Source organism: Lissotriton vulgaris, chromosome 4_1 (genome assembly GCF_964263255.1).
Source record: "Lissotriton vulgaris chromosome 4_1, aLisVul1.2, whole genome shotgun sequence".
Lineage (NCBI taxonomy): Eukaryota > Metazoa > Chordata > Amphibia > Caudata > Salamandridae > Lissotriton > Lissotriton vulgaris.
This window is the reverse complement of record NC_141691.1, coordinates 1982502136-1982517238: the sequence shown is the minus strand read 5'-3', so window position 1 is coordinate 1982517238 and position 15103 is coordinate 1982502136. Positions and strand designations below refer to the sequence as shown.

General features: G+C 43.7%; 1 pseudogene; it reads right to left on the bottom strand.

Annotated features, from left to right (window-relative positions):
- Window positions 1-13645, bottom strand: part of LOC147724781 (uncharacterized) — a 37955-nt pseudogene extending 24310 nt beyond the window's left edge.
- Between the last annotated feature and the right edge of the window lie 1458 nt (window positions 13646-15103).

Here is a 15103-nt window from a genome sequence, read left to right as displayed (position 1 = left end):
GGTAAATGCCCAGATGATCGACCAAGCTCCTCTTTTGTGGACCAACAGCAATGGGTGAGCTTTTTTGAAAAACAGTTTAGGATGAATAATGATGCAGTAGCAATTCTGCCCCCCCAGATTCTGATGAACCGCTTATCTTTACCCACTCTGAGGTTAAATCTATCATGAAATCTATTCCGAGTGGGAAAGCTCCAGGCCCTGACTGCATTCCTGCTGACCTTTTTCTGCAGGAGCAGGATCTCCTGGTGCCTTATATTACTATCTTGGCTAATGCATTAGCATCTGGTGCGCAGATCCCCGATTCTTGGTACGGGGCAGAAATTCTACCGATTTACAAGAAGGGTGACCATTCTGTCCTGTCCAATTATCGGCCGATCAGCCTAATAGATGCAGTGCAAAAAATAACTGCCTGCCTAGTCTTGGAACGCATCCAGTTATGGATTACCGAATTTGATATACTGACACCATTGCAGGCGGGATTCCGCAGCCATGTGGGCACAATTGACCAAGCATTCCGGTTTGTGTTGCTTTACTGGAAGTCAGTTCTTATTGGAGGGGGCAAACTATACGCGGCCTTTGTAGATCTTAGGTCTGCTTTCGACCTTGTCCCGAGGGCAAAGCTGTGCGAATTTTTACTAAAATTGGGTATGCCTGCTGAACTGGTGAGGTTTTTGGTGAATCTACATGCCGAAACATTCGCACAAGTGCGCTGGGGCAAACCCGGAGAGGTGACTGAGAGATTTGAAGTGGCAAAAGGTGTAAGACAAAGGTGTGTATTGGCCCCTACTCTTTTCTCGCTATTTATTAATGGAGTCATAAATTACTTTTCTAATCATCCCACAGACGCCCCAACCCTGGCAGGGATAAAAATGCCTCTCCTTATGTTTGCGGACGATACGCTGTTAATATCGAAAACGAGACAGGGTCTTCAGTTGGCCCTGTCTAGGTTTGAATTGTTTGTCGTGAACATGAGTTAGAGGTAAATGTATCCAAAACCAAGTTTATGGTTTTACGTGGGAAGAACTCTGTTGAAGCCAGGGTAACAATGGGTGGAACCACCATTGAGCAGACCTCTCTATTTACATACCTCGGCGTAACCTTTAGTGAGAATCTTAGCTGGGTCCCGCAGATTGATCTTCTAGCTTTAAAGCATGCCCAAATTGGTGGAGCTTTACTTAAAGAACATAAAAGCTCCTTTACAAGGCCTATGTCTCCACTTATGAAAATCTATGGCTTAAATATTTTACCTTCAGTGCTGTATGGTGCAGAGCTATGCGGTTTTAGTAATTTAGATCCCTTAAAAGTGGCCCAAAACAAATTTCTTAGGGCGGCGGTAGGATTACCGCAATCCACACCACGTATACCCCTGCTTTATGTGATCTAGGGTGTCAATCAGTGGAGGATACAGCAAGATACAGACCCATAGCATAATGGCGGCGCCTGTGGATTATGCCAGAACTCTCACTTGATGCGAAAGCGTGTCTGGAAGTCAAGGTTCTCCAGGGATCCCACAAGATAGGCTGGTTGAGAGACTTAAGATCTACCCTATATGACATGGGGCTGGGGGAACTGTGGTCCAATCCGGACACAGCAACTTTTCCTACGAAAAAAGTGTTGAGAAGCATGTACTGGGAGTGGATCGTTTGTAAAAGGCATTCCATAATGGCAGATGGTTCTCTTACGGCATCCTTTGTGCTAGTGAAGGATGTCAGCCAGCTGGAAAATTATTGGGATGTCATCACTAAGCCTATGGACCGTAAGCTATTCCATCAACTTAGAGTAGAGTCTCTTCCGCTTAGGGGCCTAACCAGGTCTAGGAGTCATGGTGGGTTAGGCGACTGCCCACTGTGCTAGGGTTGGGCAAATCAGTTGGTCACCTTCTATTTGTCTGCCCTTTGTACCATGCACCAAGACAAAAGTGGTTACGCCCAGTATGTAAAATACTGGGCACACGCTCAGCAAAAACAGCCAGTAGAATTTTAAAAACAGATACATCACCACTGGTTGTAATTGGAGTGGCGAAATTGCAGGGCTGGTCATGAAGCCTACGGGCAAGGCTGATCAAGTCTTTTTCGACTGCTGTGTAAACTGTTAAGTAGGAATAGTAGTTGTTGCATTAATGAATGATATTGTCTTTTTTAAACTGTTCTTTTAAACTGGATTTTTATCATGTTAATGAAGTCTGATGTCCGTGATTTAATATTACTATTAGCTTGTTCTTAATTGTATATTAATTTATTGTCTTAACACACTGCATACACTTTTTTATCTGTACATTTATGTGTAATTTTGATATATTACTGGTTATGTAGCTTGATGTGTAGCATGTCTTTTATGATGAAATATCGAATAAAGACTTCTTTGACTTGACTTGAGAGGGAGGGATAGACAAGAGAGGGAGGGAGGCAGGGTGTAAGGGAAAGAGAGGGAGGGAGAGGGAAGGAGAAAGAGAGCAAGTAAGAGAGAGAGGGAGAAAGAGAGAGAGTGAGAGAGAGGGGGAGAGAGAGACAGCAAGAGAGAGGAAGAATGAGAGAGAGAGAGAGAGAGAGAGAGAGAGGGAGAAAGAGAGCGAGCGAGAGCAAGAGAGAGGGAGAGAGAGAGAGAGCAAGAAAGAGAGAGAGCAAGGCAGAGACTCCAGTAAAATGCTAGAGGCTGAAGAGTGAGGAAACTGCATAGGGGAGATAAGAAGGTAAGAGAATAGAGCAGTGGGGAGAGAGAGGGGTAAGACAAAAACAGGCAGAGACTGCATAAGGGTGTGCGAGAATTCCACGAGGACACAAGAGACTGTACTGAGGGGAGATGTGAGGGGCATGCGATCCCTTGACTCCACTCTCCTTTCAGACATTCCAAGCTTGAGGAGGTTGGAGGGCGGGAGACTGGAGCAAGCAGAGGAAGAGGGCTTTGAAATGAGGGGACTGTGGAGAAAGAGGAGGACCAGAGTTTGGGAGTGGAGGGTGAAGGCTGGGAGAGCCTGAAGCAAGACATCCTAGATTAGAAAATGAGAAATTGGAGAGATTGTAGACTGGAGTGTGTGTCCAGAAGTAAGATTGCGGAGTAAATAAAAATATTATGAAGGAAGAGTGGAGGGGAAAAGAAGAGCAGAAGAAAGAAAAGAAAATGTTCTGAAGGGAGATAGAGCAAGAAAGACAAATTAGGACGTGACAGAGGAGAGAAGTAGAAGAGGAAAAGGGACTGGAGTTCAAGAGTGAGGCATAAGTGGAGCACAAAACAAACCAGAGACTGCAAAGGTCCAGAGACAGGACGCAAGTTTATTTTAAATGAAACTATACCACAGGTGATGTTTTTAAAAATTGAAAGCACATCTACGACGCTGTGATATGTGAACATTGTGCGTTTGCGAAGTGTGTGCCGCTAATAACACTGAAGTCGAGCGGCCACATATGCATGCAAATTTAATTAAAAATAAATAAAACAACAGAGTGTGAATAAAAAGAAAAAGCTGACTTGATATGCAGTATGCCTGTGTTGGATCCGAGCATACCTTGATGTTTTCAGTTGCTGTATTTGTGTTGAAGGGTGGGAGGAAGCAGAGACCGGTACGCCGTCTGTTTAAGGGAAACGCTGTATTTGTGTAGAAGGGCCCAAACGGGGCGGGCACAAAGCTACCATTTTAAAATAAAAGTTACCACACTCAGCTCCGTAGTTCAGCCAACCGCAGTTTGCCTCTCACAAGTTTCTGCAGAGCTCGGACAAGCTGGTGATTTTGTTTTCTGGAGAGCGCGGAGTGGCAGTCTACACTGTGATAGGTGAATGTAGTAAACTGGTTCTCCTCCCAACATGGCCACCTGCTATCATCACACTTAACTCTATGCTGCTACTAGCCTTCCAGAATGCCTGTCTACATTCTATGTTATACTTGAATGTTCCACACTTGTCAGTTGATGGTCTGGTCAGCTGGCGAGTTGTGTTGCTCTGCTGTATCTTAATAAACCTATCCTGTAACTACTAAGAAGTGTCCTGCTGCCTACTTCAAAACTTTTACAATATTTTGGGGACGATCTTGGATGACCAGACCAGAGAAGCAGACCAAAGAAGACCAAGAATATCAGCGCAGCACGAGCAACACCTCACACCTAGAACCCATCTAACTGCAGCCATACACACCAAAACGGGTTAATTGCTACATCAATGAAGAACAGAGTGAAGATCTTTATTACAAGCTACTACTCACGATACCCTTACCGGGTTGGAATTATCACCGGTCAAGTGGTAAGTTTTGCTGTTTTAACGAATCGGTTCGGATCCTGATATTGATCATATCATTCACCGTCGCATCAATACTATTACTTAGGTTTATTATTCTTTATAGGGATTATAACACACGCCACCATTAGAAGAAAGGTATGTTTGGCCCAGATATTACTTGACATCCTTCACATTACACACAATAACAGAGGTGGAGGGTCTTTTCTTGTTTGTTTTTTAACGTTGGCTATAACATTCTCATCTTTATCTTTGCGTCTTCACCTTTATGAGCACAATATTTCTGCATGGCCTTACAATTAGTATGTACATGCATTGTTCTAGGCGATTTCAGATATGTTTTGGCTGTTACAGGCAGGTGTGTACGAGAATATGTACAATTTCAGCTCATTAAGCTCAACTAGCAGCCCGTCCCGACCTTGTCCAGGAGCAATCAGGCTTCCCGGACCCCCGCCCGCCCCGACATTGTGCAGCAGCCCGGCCCCCTGCCCGCCCTGACATTGTCAAGCAGCTCGGGCAACTGCCCGCCACATCCCTCGTGAGCAATCAGGCTTCCCGGACCCCCGCCCGCCCCGACATTGTGCAGCAGCTCGGCCCCCTGCCCGCCCTGACATTGTCAAGCAGCTCGGGCCCCTGACCCGCCCCGTCCCCCGCCTGTCCCGACCCCCGCCTGCCCAGAGCCTTACCTCAGGCGCCACTCCTCCCCCACGCTCTTCATTTCACCGCTCCACCGCTCCTCGCCGCTTACTGCTCCTCCCGCCTGTCTGCTGGTCCTCACCCCATTCCGCCGTTCGTGACTGCTCCTCCCCCGCGCCATGTCCGCCGCTCCTGCATGTCGCTCCTCCCCGCGCTCCTGATGTCACCACGCAGGTCGCGGCCGGCGCTACTTGCAAGGGACTACTTTTGTTATATAGTCAATTTTTTAAATAACGTATATTTTTCTTTATTTATATAGCCTATGTCCATCTGCACACCCTGACGATTACAATGATGTATCGGGTGTGTGGATTGGCGCTGTGGTTCCCGAGTTTACCCGCCTCAAAGGTGCAAAGTTCTTCCTTTATTATAGTAGTATAGATGACGCGTCGTGTTTTTGGTCACTTTTTCACCTTTCATGTGCATGTGCATGTAACTTACACGAGTGAAATGTACAAGTGTGGTAATTTTATTTAACTCAATATTGTTTATAAACTTGCATTCGTGTAAATTTATTGGACCAGTAGTTTTTAAACCCCGTAATTGAATCTACTGTGATTGTGTCGCACAAAATGTTGGTATACAACATTAAGATTTTTTCTCTCAAAATGTTGCCATTTGTATGTAAAAGTGCATAGTATACTTAACTGTAAGACAGAATTTTCAGAAGTATGTATATTTTGTTTTACTTTCAGCCCTGAAGAGTCAGAGCAATCTGTACTCTGACGAAACACGTGTTGGCTGGCGTGAGATTGCTTGAGCAATAAAAAGAAAAAATTGCTCATACAAGAAGAAGTGGAAAATATTTTCTAAGATTATACTGAACATACGAATGATTATAATACTTTGTATTTCAATTGACATTGTGTGTGCATAGGAATTTGTTTCCAGCAGTGCATACTTAGTTTCACCAGAGTGCAGAGAAATAGAGAGACGGGCGTTTTCAATAAAAAGGTGTTATTTATTGAGCAGTCTTCTTTCTCATGCAAGAGAAGTGAATTGCCACAATTGCAATACTTAAAGTAAAGTAAAGTGCATACAGTAAAAGTAGTATTATGAAATAATACTGTAAAAGCAGTGGTATGGTTTCTTAGCCATATGATACTTTAAAATGGATAAAATATATACATACATAAATACATTGACTACCGTACTCAACTGGCGCTTCTAACTAAGCCTACCCCGGTGTACCTGACCTAAGCCTAATACATGGGAAAGGATGAGTAAGTAGCAGTTTTAAGTTAAGTTGGTTAAGATAATTTTGCCAAGAATCTGCATCAAGAATTCTCTTAAGGGTTTAGTCAGCTCTGTAACTTGGTAATAGAATGTGGGAGGGCTGGTATCTCTTTCCTCAGGACTCGATATTCCAGCAACCCGCAAGGATAGGCTGGAAACACCGGAGCTGGATTTTCTCAACTGGAGAAAAAGACAGCGTCTCTCTCAGTGCGTCAAACAGGAGGGGCGGCTTTCGTGGGCACTCACATCAGCTGGGCTCTCGGGCAAGTAGATGGCCGCTCTGCTCCAAACCACCGTGTGCTTGCTTAAGGCAACTGTTGGTATTTTATACCTGGAAGGTGCCGGATTTGACGTAAGGTTGGACACAAGACGTCACTAAGAACTAACAGTTCTTTCTGGACTTCAGAAGTTCTTGTTCAAATCAAAACAAAAGAAGGGGGGTTTTCCCGGGCTGCTGGAGGCTTGGTTTGTTTAAAGAACGCCTTGTGCTTTCTATGAGTCTATGGGAGTAGCCGTGCTGTGCTTTGCATTGCATGGGCTATTACTGAATATGAATCTGATTCTTATGCCTTTATCAGGATATTATTGATTAGAACCTCACAAGGGCATAAATCTGGAATATAGAATTAGGGTCCTAGATATGAACACAACACCCACTCCACGGATTGATGTCCATCATTACTAAAAACTAAGAAAATAGTAAACATTCAATGATGCATGTGTGTTTTCCGACCCACCCCAAAATACATATTTCGCATTTGAAATGGTATAAGGTAAATACACGAAAAATGAGTGTTTGTACTGTACGCTATTCAAGCAGTGTCATCATTCAGATAAATGCATATATATATCAGCTGAATGAATTGCTAAAATTACACATGAAATGGCAATAAATACAGAAAAGAAGGTCGAGACCATTTCATCACATATTTATACAAATTGCTGTATATGTGCTAGAGGCTGAGGTAAAATATTGTCTCTAGTATCCTAAAAATAGAAGCTCTGTTCTCTAAGAATAGTTCTACTTTAAGCAGAGTATCATGTGCCGAAAAAAGGTAAATATTTTGAAAAATGGGCAAAAATAATTTTGCTTTCAGGGGAAAAGGTTTCCAAATATTTTCTTTAGCTTTGTTTATCAAAAATTGAAGCCCGAATTCAGAGTTCAGGGAACGCTCTGTGCTCATTGTTTTTATTAAGAGTTATTCTCGTTGACTGGAGAGAACATTATTTCAGACAGACCTGCAAAAAATTGGTCTACCACATCAGGTGAAAGTTCGGCTAAGTTTGAAAATACTGCTACTACGCAGTTCTCTGTGTGAGTGCTATCATCGATGGTTGGATCTGCAATGCTCACAGAAGGCTGCACCTGTTCGGTGCTGCTTTCCTCTCGTACCTCACCGCCACCTACTCGTAATGCTAAAGTCTCAACGAATGCCGTCATCAGAATCGGTAGCCTCTGGGGACAACACAATGCATGAGTTGTTACCGGACTTAGCAAAGTATCGATTTCCATTGGTACTGCTGATTGTAGTGTATGACAGACGTCCAACACGCATTCTTCTCCGCATAGCAGACATCGAAGCACAGGTATGATGCAATCTTGCTAGATCGGTCTGAATGAAAGAAACGAGGTTGTACTTAGATCTCTTAGCCTAAGAGATCTAAGTACAACCTCGTTTCTTTCATTCAGACCGAGAAACGAGGTTGTACTTAGATCTCTTATGCTAAGAGATCTAAGTACAACCTCGTTTCTTTCATTCAGACCGATCTAGCAAGATTGCATCATACCTGTGCTTCGATGTCTGCTATGCGGAGAAGAATGCGTGTTGGACGTCTGTCATACACTACAATCAGCAGTACCAATGGAAATCGATACTTTGCTAAGTCCGGTAACAACTCATGCATTGTGTTGTCCCCAGAGGCTACCGATTCTGATGACGGCATTCGTTGAGACTTCAGCATTACGAGTAGGTGGCGGTGAGGTATGAGTAGGTGGCGGTGAGGTACGAGAGGAAAGCAGCACCGAACAGGTACAGCCTTCTGTGAGCATTGCAGAGCCAATCCGAGGACCTTAGTTATATGGTCTCGGTATCGTATTGCTATTATAGTTTCTTCCATCGTTGCTAGAGTTTTGCCTGTGGATTGGCTTGCCATATTGGTGCAGAAGGAGCAAAAATAAAATTCCTGCCACGAGTCCCAAGATTAAGGGTAGGCCGCCAAAGACAGAATGGACAAAATTTGGGAAGATGCCCAGAACTGTTTCAAAGGGTGCTAACAGTCCCGAAATATTGTCTTAAATACATGTGCGATCCCACTTGTATCAGACATGTTTAAGATTTGGCTTAACACTTCTACGAAATGTACGGGGCAATTTGTTGATGAAAGGGTATGTATCTCTGCTGCTATCCTTGCAACTTGCAGATCATATGTTTCTTTTGATGACGTTAGAGGCACAGTTGTTTGTAAAAGAATAGACTTCATTCTGCTTAAAGTATCAATTCGAATAGAAGAGATATTCAACCGAGGCCATAACGCAGCCCCCATATCTGGATTTCTGTGTGGATACAATACTTGCATACAGCAAATGGCCCTGGAAGTTATAGTTGTCAGATAGGCTTTTCCTGGCAGCATGCCACAACAGCTGTGGTCACTTATTAAAATGTAACTACTGTTAGAAAAAGGTCTAGAAAATGGCTCTATCTGTTTTGCGGGCGTGTCATGCAGGTGACATGAAAGGTTGTTTGAAGATCCTTCGCAGGCTCCATGCAAATTAATTCCTTGACACAGAAGTGTACCGCTTAGTGACTTTTTACAATTTTTACCACTAAGAAATACCTCCTTGTTTCCTTCACTATAACATCTGTGAGTATAAGGTAAATCCCAGTTTGATTTCATGTATTCTTTACCCAACCTTTCATACTGGCCTGCTGGTATATACTCTTGACAGTATTTAAACTGGAAAGTTGTTATCGGAATTGTAATCGTTCCATGTATTATCCATTCGAAGACAGGTCTCTCTGACATTGTCAATGGTAATCTCTCGAGTTTTTCAATGCTCAGAATCATATAGTCTGCTCCTTTTTGTGCCAAACTGGTTTGTTTATCATTAAGGTTAAAGATAGAAAATAATGACGTTGTGTTGATTAAACGCCATGGCACGTAGCCTGAACTTAGGTTTTGCAACGTCCAGCCAAGCTGTACAATAGAACGTAATTGAGACTGACCATGTTGTAACATTAGTAAGTCAAAAAGTGCAAAAAACACAGTTGATGGACAGAATGTAGAACAATGTCATACATTCACCCCAGTACAAGAATCTGGGCCTAAATCCATCGTTTCTTTGCACTCCACACCACCCTGGGTTAGACACTGGCTATATGCAAATCAGCTCTGACCCTGTGCCTCATGGGAACAGTCCAGTCCGAACTACCAAGCCATGGCTTTCCCAGACCGGAATCAAGCATCCAAGGACCGGTTTCTGGCTATCAGCCTTCATCAGCCTGGATAGCTTGACTCCAGTGGTGTGGAGAGCCTGGGACTCACGTCTGAGTATACCCAGCACACTCGGGGTGAAAATTGCAAAAAACACAGTTGATGGACAGAATGTAGAACAATGTCATACATTCACCCCAGTACAAGGATCTGGGCCTAAATCCATCGTTTCTTTGCACTCCACACCACCCTGGGTTAGACACTGGCTATATGCAAATCAGATCTGACCCTGTGCCTCATGGGAACAGTCCAGTCCGAACTACCAAGCCATGTCTTTCCCAGACCGGAATCAAGCATCCAAGGACGGGTTTCTGGCTATCAGCCTTCATCAACCTGGATAGCTTGACTCCCGTGGTGTGGGGAGCCTGGGACTCACGTCTGAGTATACCCAGCACACTCTGGGTGAAAATTGCAAAAAACACAGTTGATGGAGAGAATGTAGAACAATGTCATACATTCACCCCAGTACAAGGATCTGGGCCTAAATCCATCGTTTCTTTGTACTCCACACCACCCTGGGTTAGACACTGGCTATATGCAAATCAGCTCTGACCCTGTGCCTCATGGGAACAGTCCAGTCCGAACTACCAAGCCATGTCTTTCCCAGACCGGAATCAAGCATCCAAGGACCGGTTTCTGGCTATCAGCCTTCATCAGCCTGGATAGCTTGACTCCAGGGGTGTGGAGAGCCTGGGACTCACGTCTGAGTATACCCAGCACACTCGGGGTGAAAATTGCAAAAAACACAGTTGATGGACATAATGTAGAACAATGTCATACATTCACCCCAGTACAAGGATCTGGGCCTAAATCCATCGTTTCTTTGCACTCCACACCACCCTGGGTTAGACACTGGCTTTATGCAAATCAGATCTGACCCTGTGCCTCATGGGAACAGTCCAGTCCGAACTACCAAGCCATGTCTTTCCCAGACCGGAATCAAGCATCCAAGGACGGGTTTCTGGCTATCAGCCTTCATCAACCTGGATAGCTTGACTCCAGTGGTGTGGAGAGCCTGGGACTCACGTCTGAGTATACCCAGCACACTCTGGGTGAAAATTGCAAAAAACACAGTTGATGGAGAGAATGTAGAACAATGTCATACATTCACCCCAGTACAAGGATCTGGGCCTAAATCCATTGTTTCTTTGCACTCCACACCACCCTGGGTTAGACACTGGCTATATGCAAATCAGCTTTGACCCTGTGCCTCATGGGAACAGTTCAGTCCGAACTACCAAGCCATGTCTTTCCCAGACCGGAATCAAGCATCCAAGGACAGGTTTCTGGCTATCAGCCTTCATCAGCCTGGATAGCTTGACTCCAGTGGTGTGGAGAGCCTAGGACTCACGTCTGAGTATACCCAGCACACTCGGGGTGAAAATTGCAAAAAACACAGTTGATGGACAGAATGTAGAACAATGTCATACATTCACCCCAGTACAAGGATCTGGGCCTAAATCCATTGTTCGTTTCTTTGCACTCCACACCACCCTGGCTTAGGCACTGGCTATATGCAAATCAGCTCTGACCCTGTGCCTCATGGGAACAGTCCAGTCCGAACTACCAAGCCATGTCTTTCCCAGACCGGAATCAAGCATCCAAGGACCGGTTTCTGGCTATCAGCCTTCATCAGCCTGGATAGCTTGACTCCAGTGGAGTGCAAAAAAACGATGGATTTAGGCCCAGATCCTTTTACTGGGGTGAATTATAGCCAGTGTCTAACCCAGGGTGGTGTGGAGTGCAAAAAAAACGATGGATTTAGGCCCAGATCCTTGTACTGGGGTGAATGTATGACATTGTTCTACATTCTGTCCATCAACTGTGTTTTTTGCAGTTTTCACACCAAGTGTGCTGGGTATACTCAGACGTGAGTCCCAGGCTCTCCCCACCACTGGAGTCAAGTTATCCAGGAAGCTACTGCTTAAGGAACCCGTCCTGGTATCCTGTGAGATAACCCCGGCAGGGTATCCGCAAGGTGAAAGCCGGCATCCCGCCGCGAGGGGCCATTGTGGAGATTAAGCAAGCTATTGCCCAGAGTCGCAGAGTGTGAACCCATGAGTCAAGTAGGCACCGGAGCGAGAATTGTCGAGTCCATGGACATTTTAGGACTCAAGACCCTGCAGAGCAGGGAATTGAACCCTGGTCCCGGGCTGACCTCTGCTTCCAGGTCTGCCTCCTCTAACCAGTGAGCCACACTTCTCCACAAAGTGATTTTTCCAAATTTATACGATCAATTTCTCATATTTTTTCTGCTGTCTCAATTCACATTACTTTCCATGCTTCGTTGTATGCAGCGTATATACCGGCCGCTATGAAACGTTTTTGACGCTGTTTGCGTGGTCCCATTATGAAATCACGCAAGTCAGCACCGTCTTTAAGTAAAGTCAAGTGTTGCATAATTTCAGCCAGTGTGGATTTCTGTAGGCACTCAAGGCATAGTTTCCCTACACTGTATGTTGTAACTATCCCTGGATGTTGTCTCTGGGAGTATCTAGGGTCTGGTCTGGTCATTTTGAACCCCTGTGATTTGTTCAGGAATCTATCTTGACAGTTATTCGTGTCTGTTGGCCAGATCAACCACTTTTTCCAATCAGTATGTGTTCTATTTTGGTGTAAAATATTAGATACGTCTATCTCCACATCAGTAGTGCTGTCACTATCAGGTCTGGGTTTCGGAATAGACGGTGTATTCAAGTCTTTTATCTTAGCTAGTCCAAGACAAGTAGTTTGTTGAATAGTGTCATTCAAAAATATCATTTGTTCTGGGATCATGCAGGCCCTAAATAGTGCTTCTAGGCCTTGTACTTGCCAATCTTTGGAACTCCAGATTGTTTTTGTTTCAATGGTGTTTTTCTAAAATTGTAGACATTTTGTCATAACATTTTTCGGAATAAATCAATTTAGTATTTGTCAACATTATTTTCATTCCTGTTCTATTTAACATTTTAAAATAAAACGTTCCTGGATCACTGTTATTAAACCCTGAGAAGTATTGGAATTTCTCAAAAAATGTTTTCGAACTGCCTTTTGGTGGAGTTGGACAGTGTTCCCACTGGTTAAAAGATAAAACATTTTTAGGCTGAGCAGTTTTATGTAAATAGTGATCACCATAATGGTTGTAGCAGTATAGCTCTTCATAATTGGATGAACCTTGTAAGTAATCATGTTCTGTAAATTTGGCTGACATTACTAAATCTGACATCATATTATTAATGTTTTCAAAGTCCCAGTCATCAGAGACTGTACTAGGTGTCACAAAGTCAGTTAATGAAATCTTGAGTTGGTGAGGATACTTTAAGAGCTAGACCGGGCCAAAAATGTCATAATCAGTTCTGTCCCATGCTACCCCACCGGGTATTGGAATGGCTGTGATGTTCACTGATGACAGTTCTCTTTTCTCGATGTGAGAGGATGTGTGTGGCTTTAGGACCAAGTTGATGTTCTGACTTGCTGTGTACATTGTACTATATTTCCCCTCAATGAATTTTCCCAAACATAGAACCATGATGAGCCAAAGCAGGAGGAAAGGTACACTTAACACAATCCGAAATTCAATCCATGGTGAAATTAGATATGTTTCTTTTAGTTGTTGAAAAAGTTCAATTACTTTGTTTTTTAAAGTTTTTGTTGGAGGCGTTTCTTCATGCTCGCTTGGATCTTTAGAAAAATTGTTGAAATTGATGAAGTAGCCTGATGCAGTTCTGTCAATTGTTGGAATTGCTTCCGGATTTTCATTTTCTTTTGCATTTTTATTTGTTTCATTTGCATAGTCCGAGGCTACATCGTAGTAGACAGGTGTTTCATGACGAACTGGTGAGATTTGTGTTTTAAAAGGCACAAGTTCCATGGCTTTGTTGCATAGTCCTTTTTTCTGTACTGTAGGTTTATCAAATGTGATTAGTCTCTCAGTTTGAACCTCTTGGATAGTTGCAAATTTTGGTATTCTGCTATTTCTTGGGAGTCCACTGGGCCTACTACTTATTATCGGCCACATGATTGTGGTTTTACCAGGTCGATGGATACAACGTGGTTCTCCTTTTTACCAGCAAGTGGCGGTAATACAACTGATCTTGTTCCGTTGATAGCTAAGACAGGTACTGCTTTTCTGTAAGAAGGCCCAAATTCCTTCTTTACCGCAATCTTTTCTCTGACCAGATCCCCATTCTTTGGAATCCAGACAGGTCTTGCTGGGACAGGTGGTTTTTCTTCAGTGCTGTCGACTGTTGTTTCAACTTTATGTTACTCAGGTTTTTTCTTGTTTCATTTAAATCCTGTAAAAAGGCCAAACGATCTTTGATATCAAAAGTTTTTTCTTCTACCACTGAAGTGTGACTATCAAGGTCCTGAATATGCATTCTAGTTCCAAACAATAGTTCGTATGGAGTGAGACCTTTTAGAGAGTTTCTTGGCAGATTGTTGAGACTACGTTGGACACTTGTTAAATGTTTGACCCACCCATCACCCGAACCTAATACCCTCGCTGTTATAGATTGCTTTATGTCCTGGTTTTTTCTTTCAACAACCGCATTTCCCTCAGGATGGAAGGGAGAAGAGTACCGCAATGCAATGCCCATACTGTTCATGGCCTCTTTGTAAGCTCGAGAGCTGAACGCAGGACCCTGATCAGAATGTAGCATGCCAATTGCGTATGTGCCGATAAAGACTCGCAAATCTTTTATATCAGTTCTGGCGTCAGCCGAGTAATGGGGTCTACATTATTAAGTGAATTCAGTCTTAATTATTATGGGGACGCATATCTTCGACTGGATTTCTGCGTTATTGATAACCGGATGCTATCTAATAGTGGTATCTGGGCTACAGGCTGGACCGGTTCACAACTGCCTTCTCTGTTGCAGTCCTTGCAATTGTTTGCAAAATAGTAGATATATACGCTCATTCCCGGCCACCAGTACCCCGCTTGTAGTTCCATCAGAGATTTCATGATCTCTTGGTGCCTCAGACCCAACCCCATATGTGCTTCTTGTAGTAAGAAGATTCTCCGGTTTGTGTTTGGAATTACCCTATCCCCCACTCCAGGGATTCGAGCAAATGGAACGGAGTTTGCATCAATTATGTATGTATTACTGAGTGGATAGTTGAGAGGTAATGCTGCATAATGGCTTTTTAATGAGGCTTTTACCGCCAGCATGGTTTCCCTATCTATGTGTTTTTCTGAACGCTTTTTAGTGGCTACGGAAGCCGGGTGAACCGCTTTCGCTGTGGCTGTGTTAGCCAATGAATTCCCTGCAACTTGAACGCCATCACATCGATGACTCAATGCGTGTATCACGTGAGTCCTTCGTAGTTCTTTCTGCAAAAGAACTACCTGTTCCCAAAGCCTTTTATGCTTTATTGTAGCACCTGTGTCATCTTTGTAACCGTTTTTGATCCATGTCTGCATGTCACTGTTATAAGATTTGATGCAGAAATACGAATCGCACACTATTAGTGT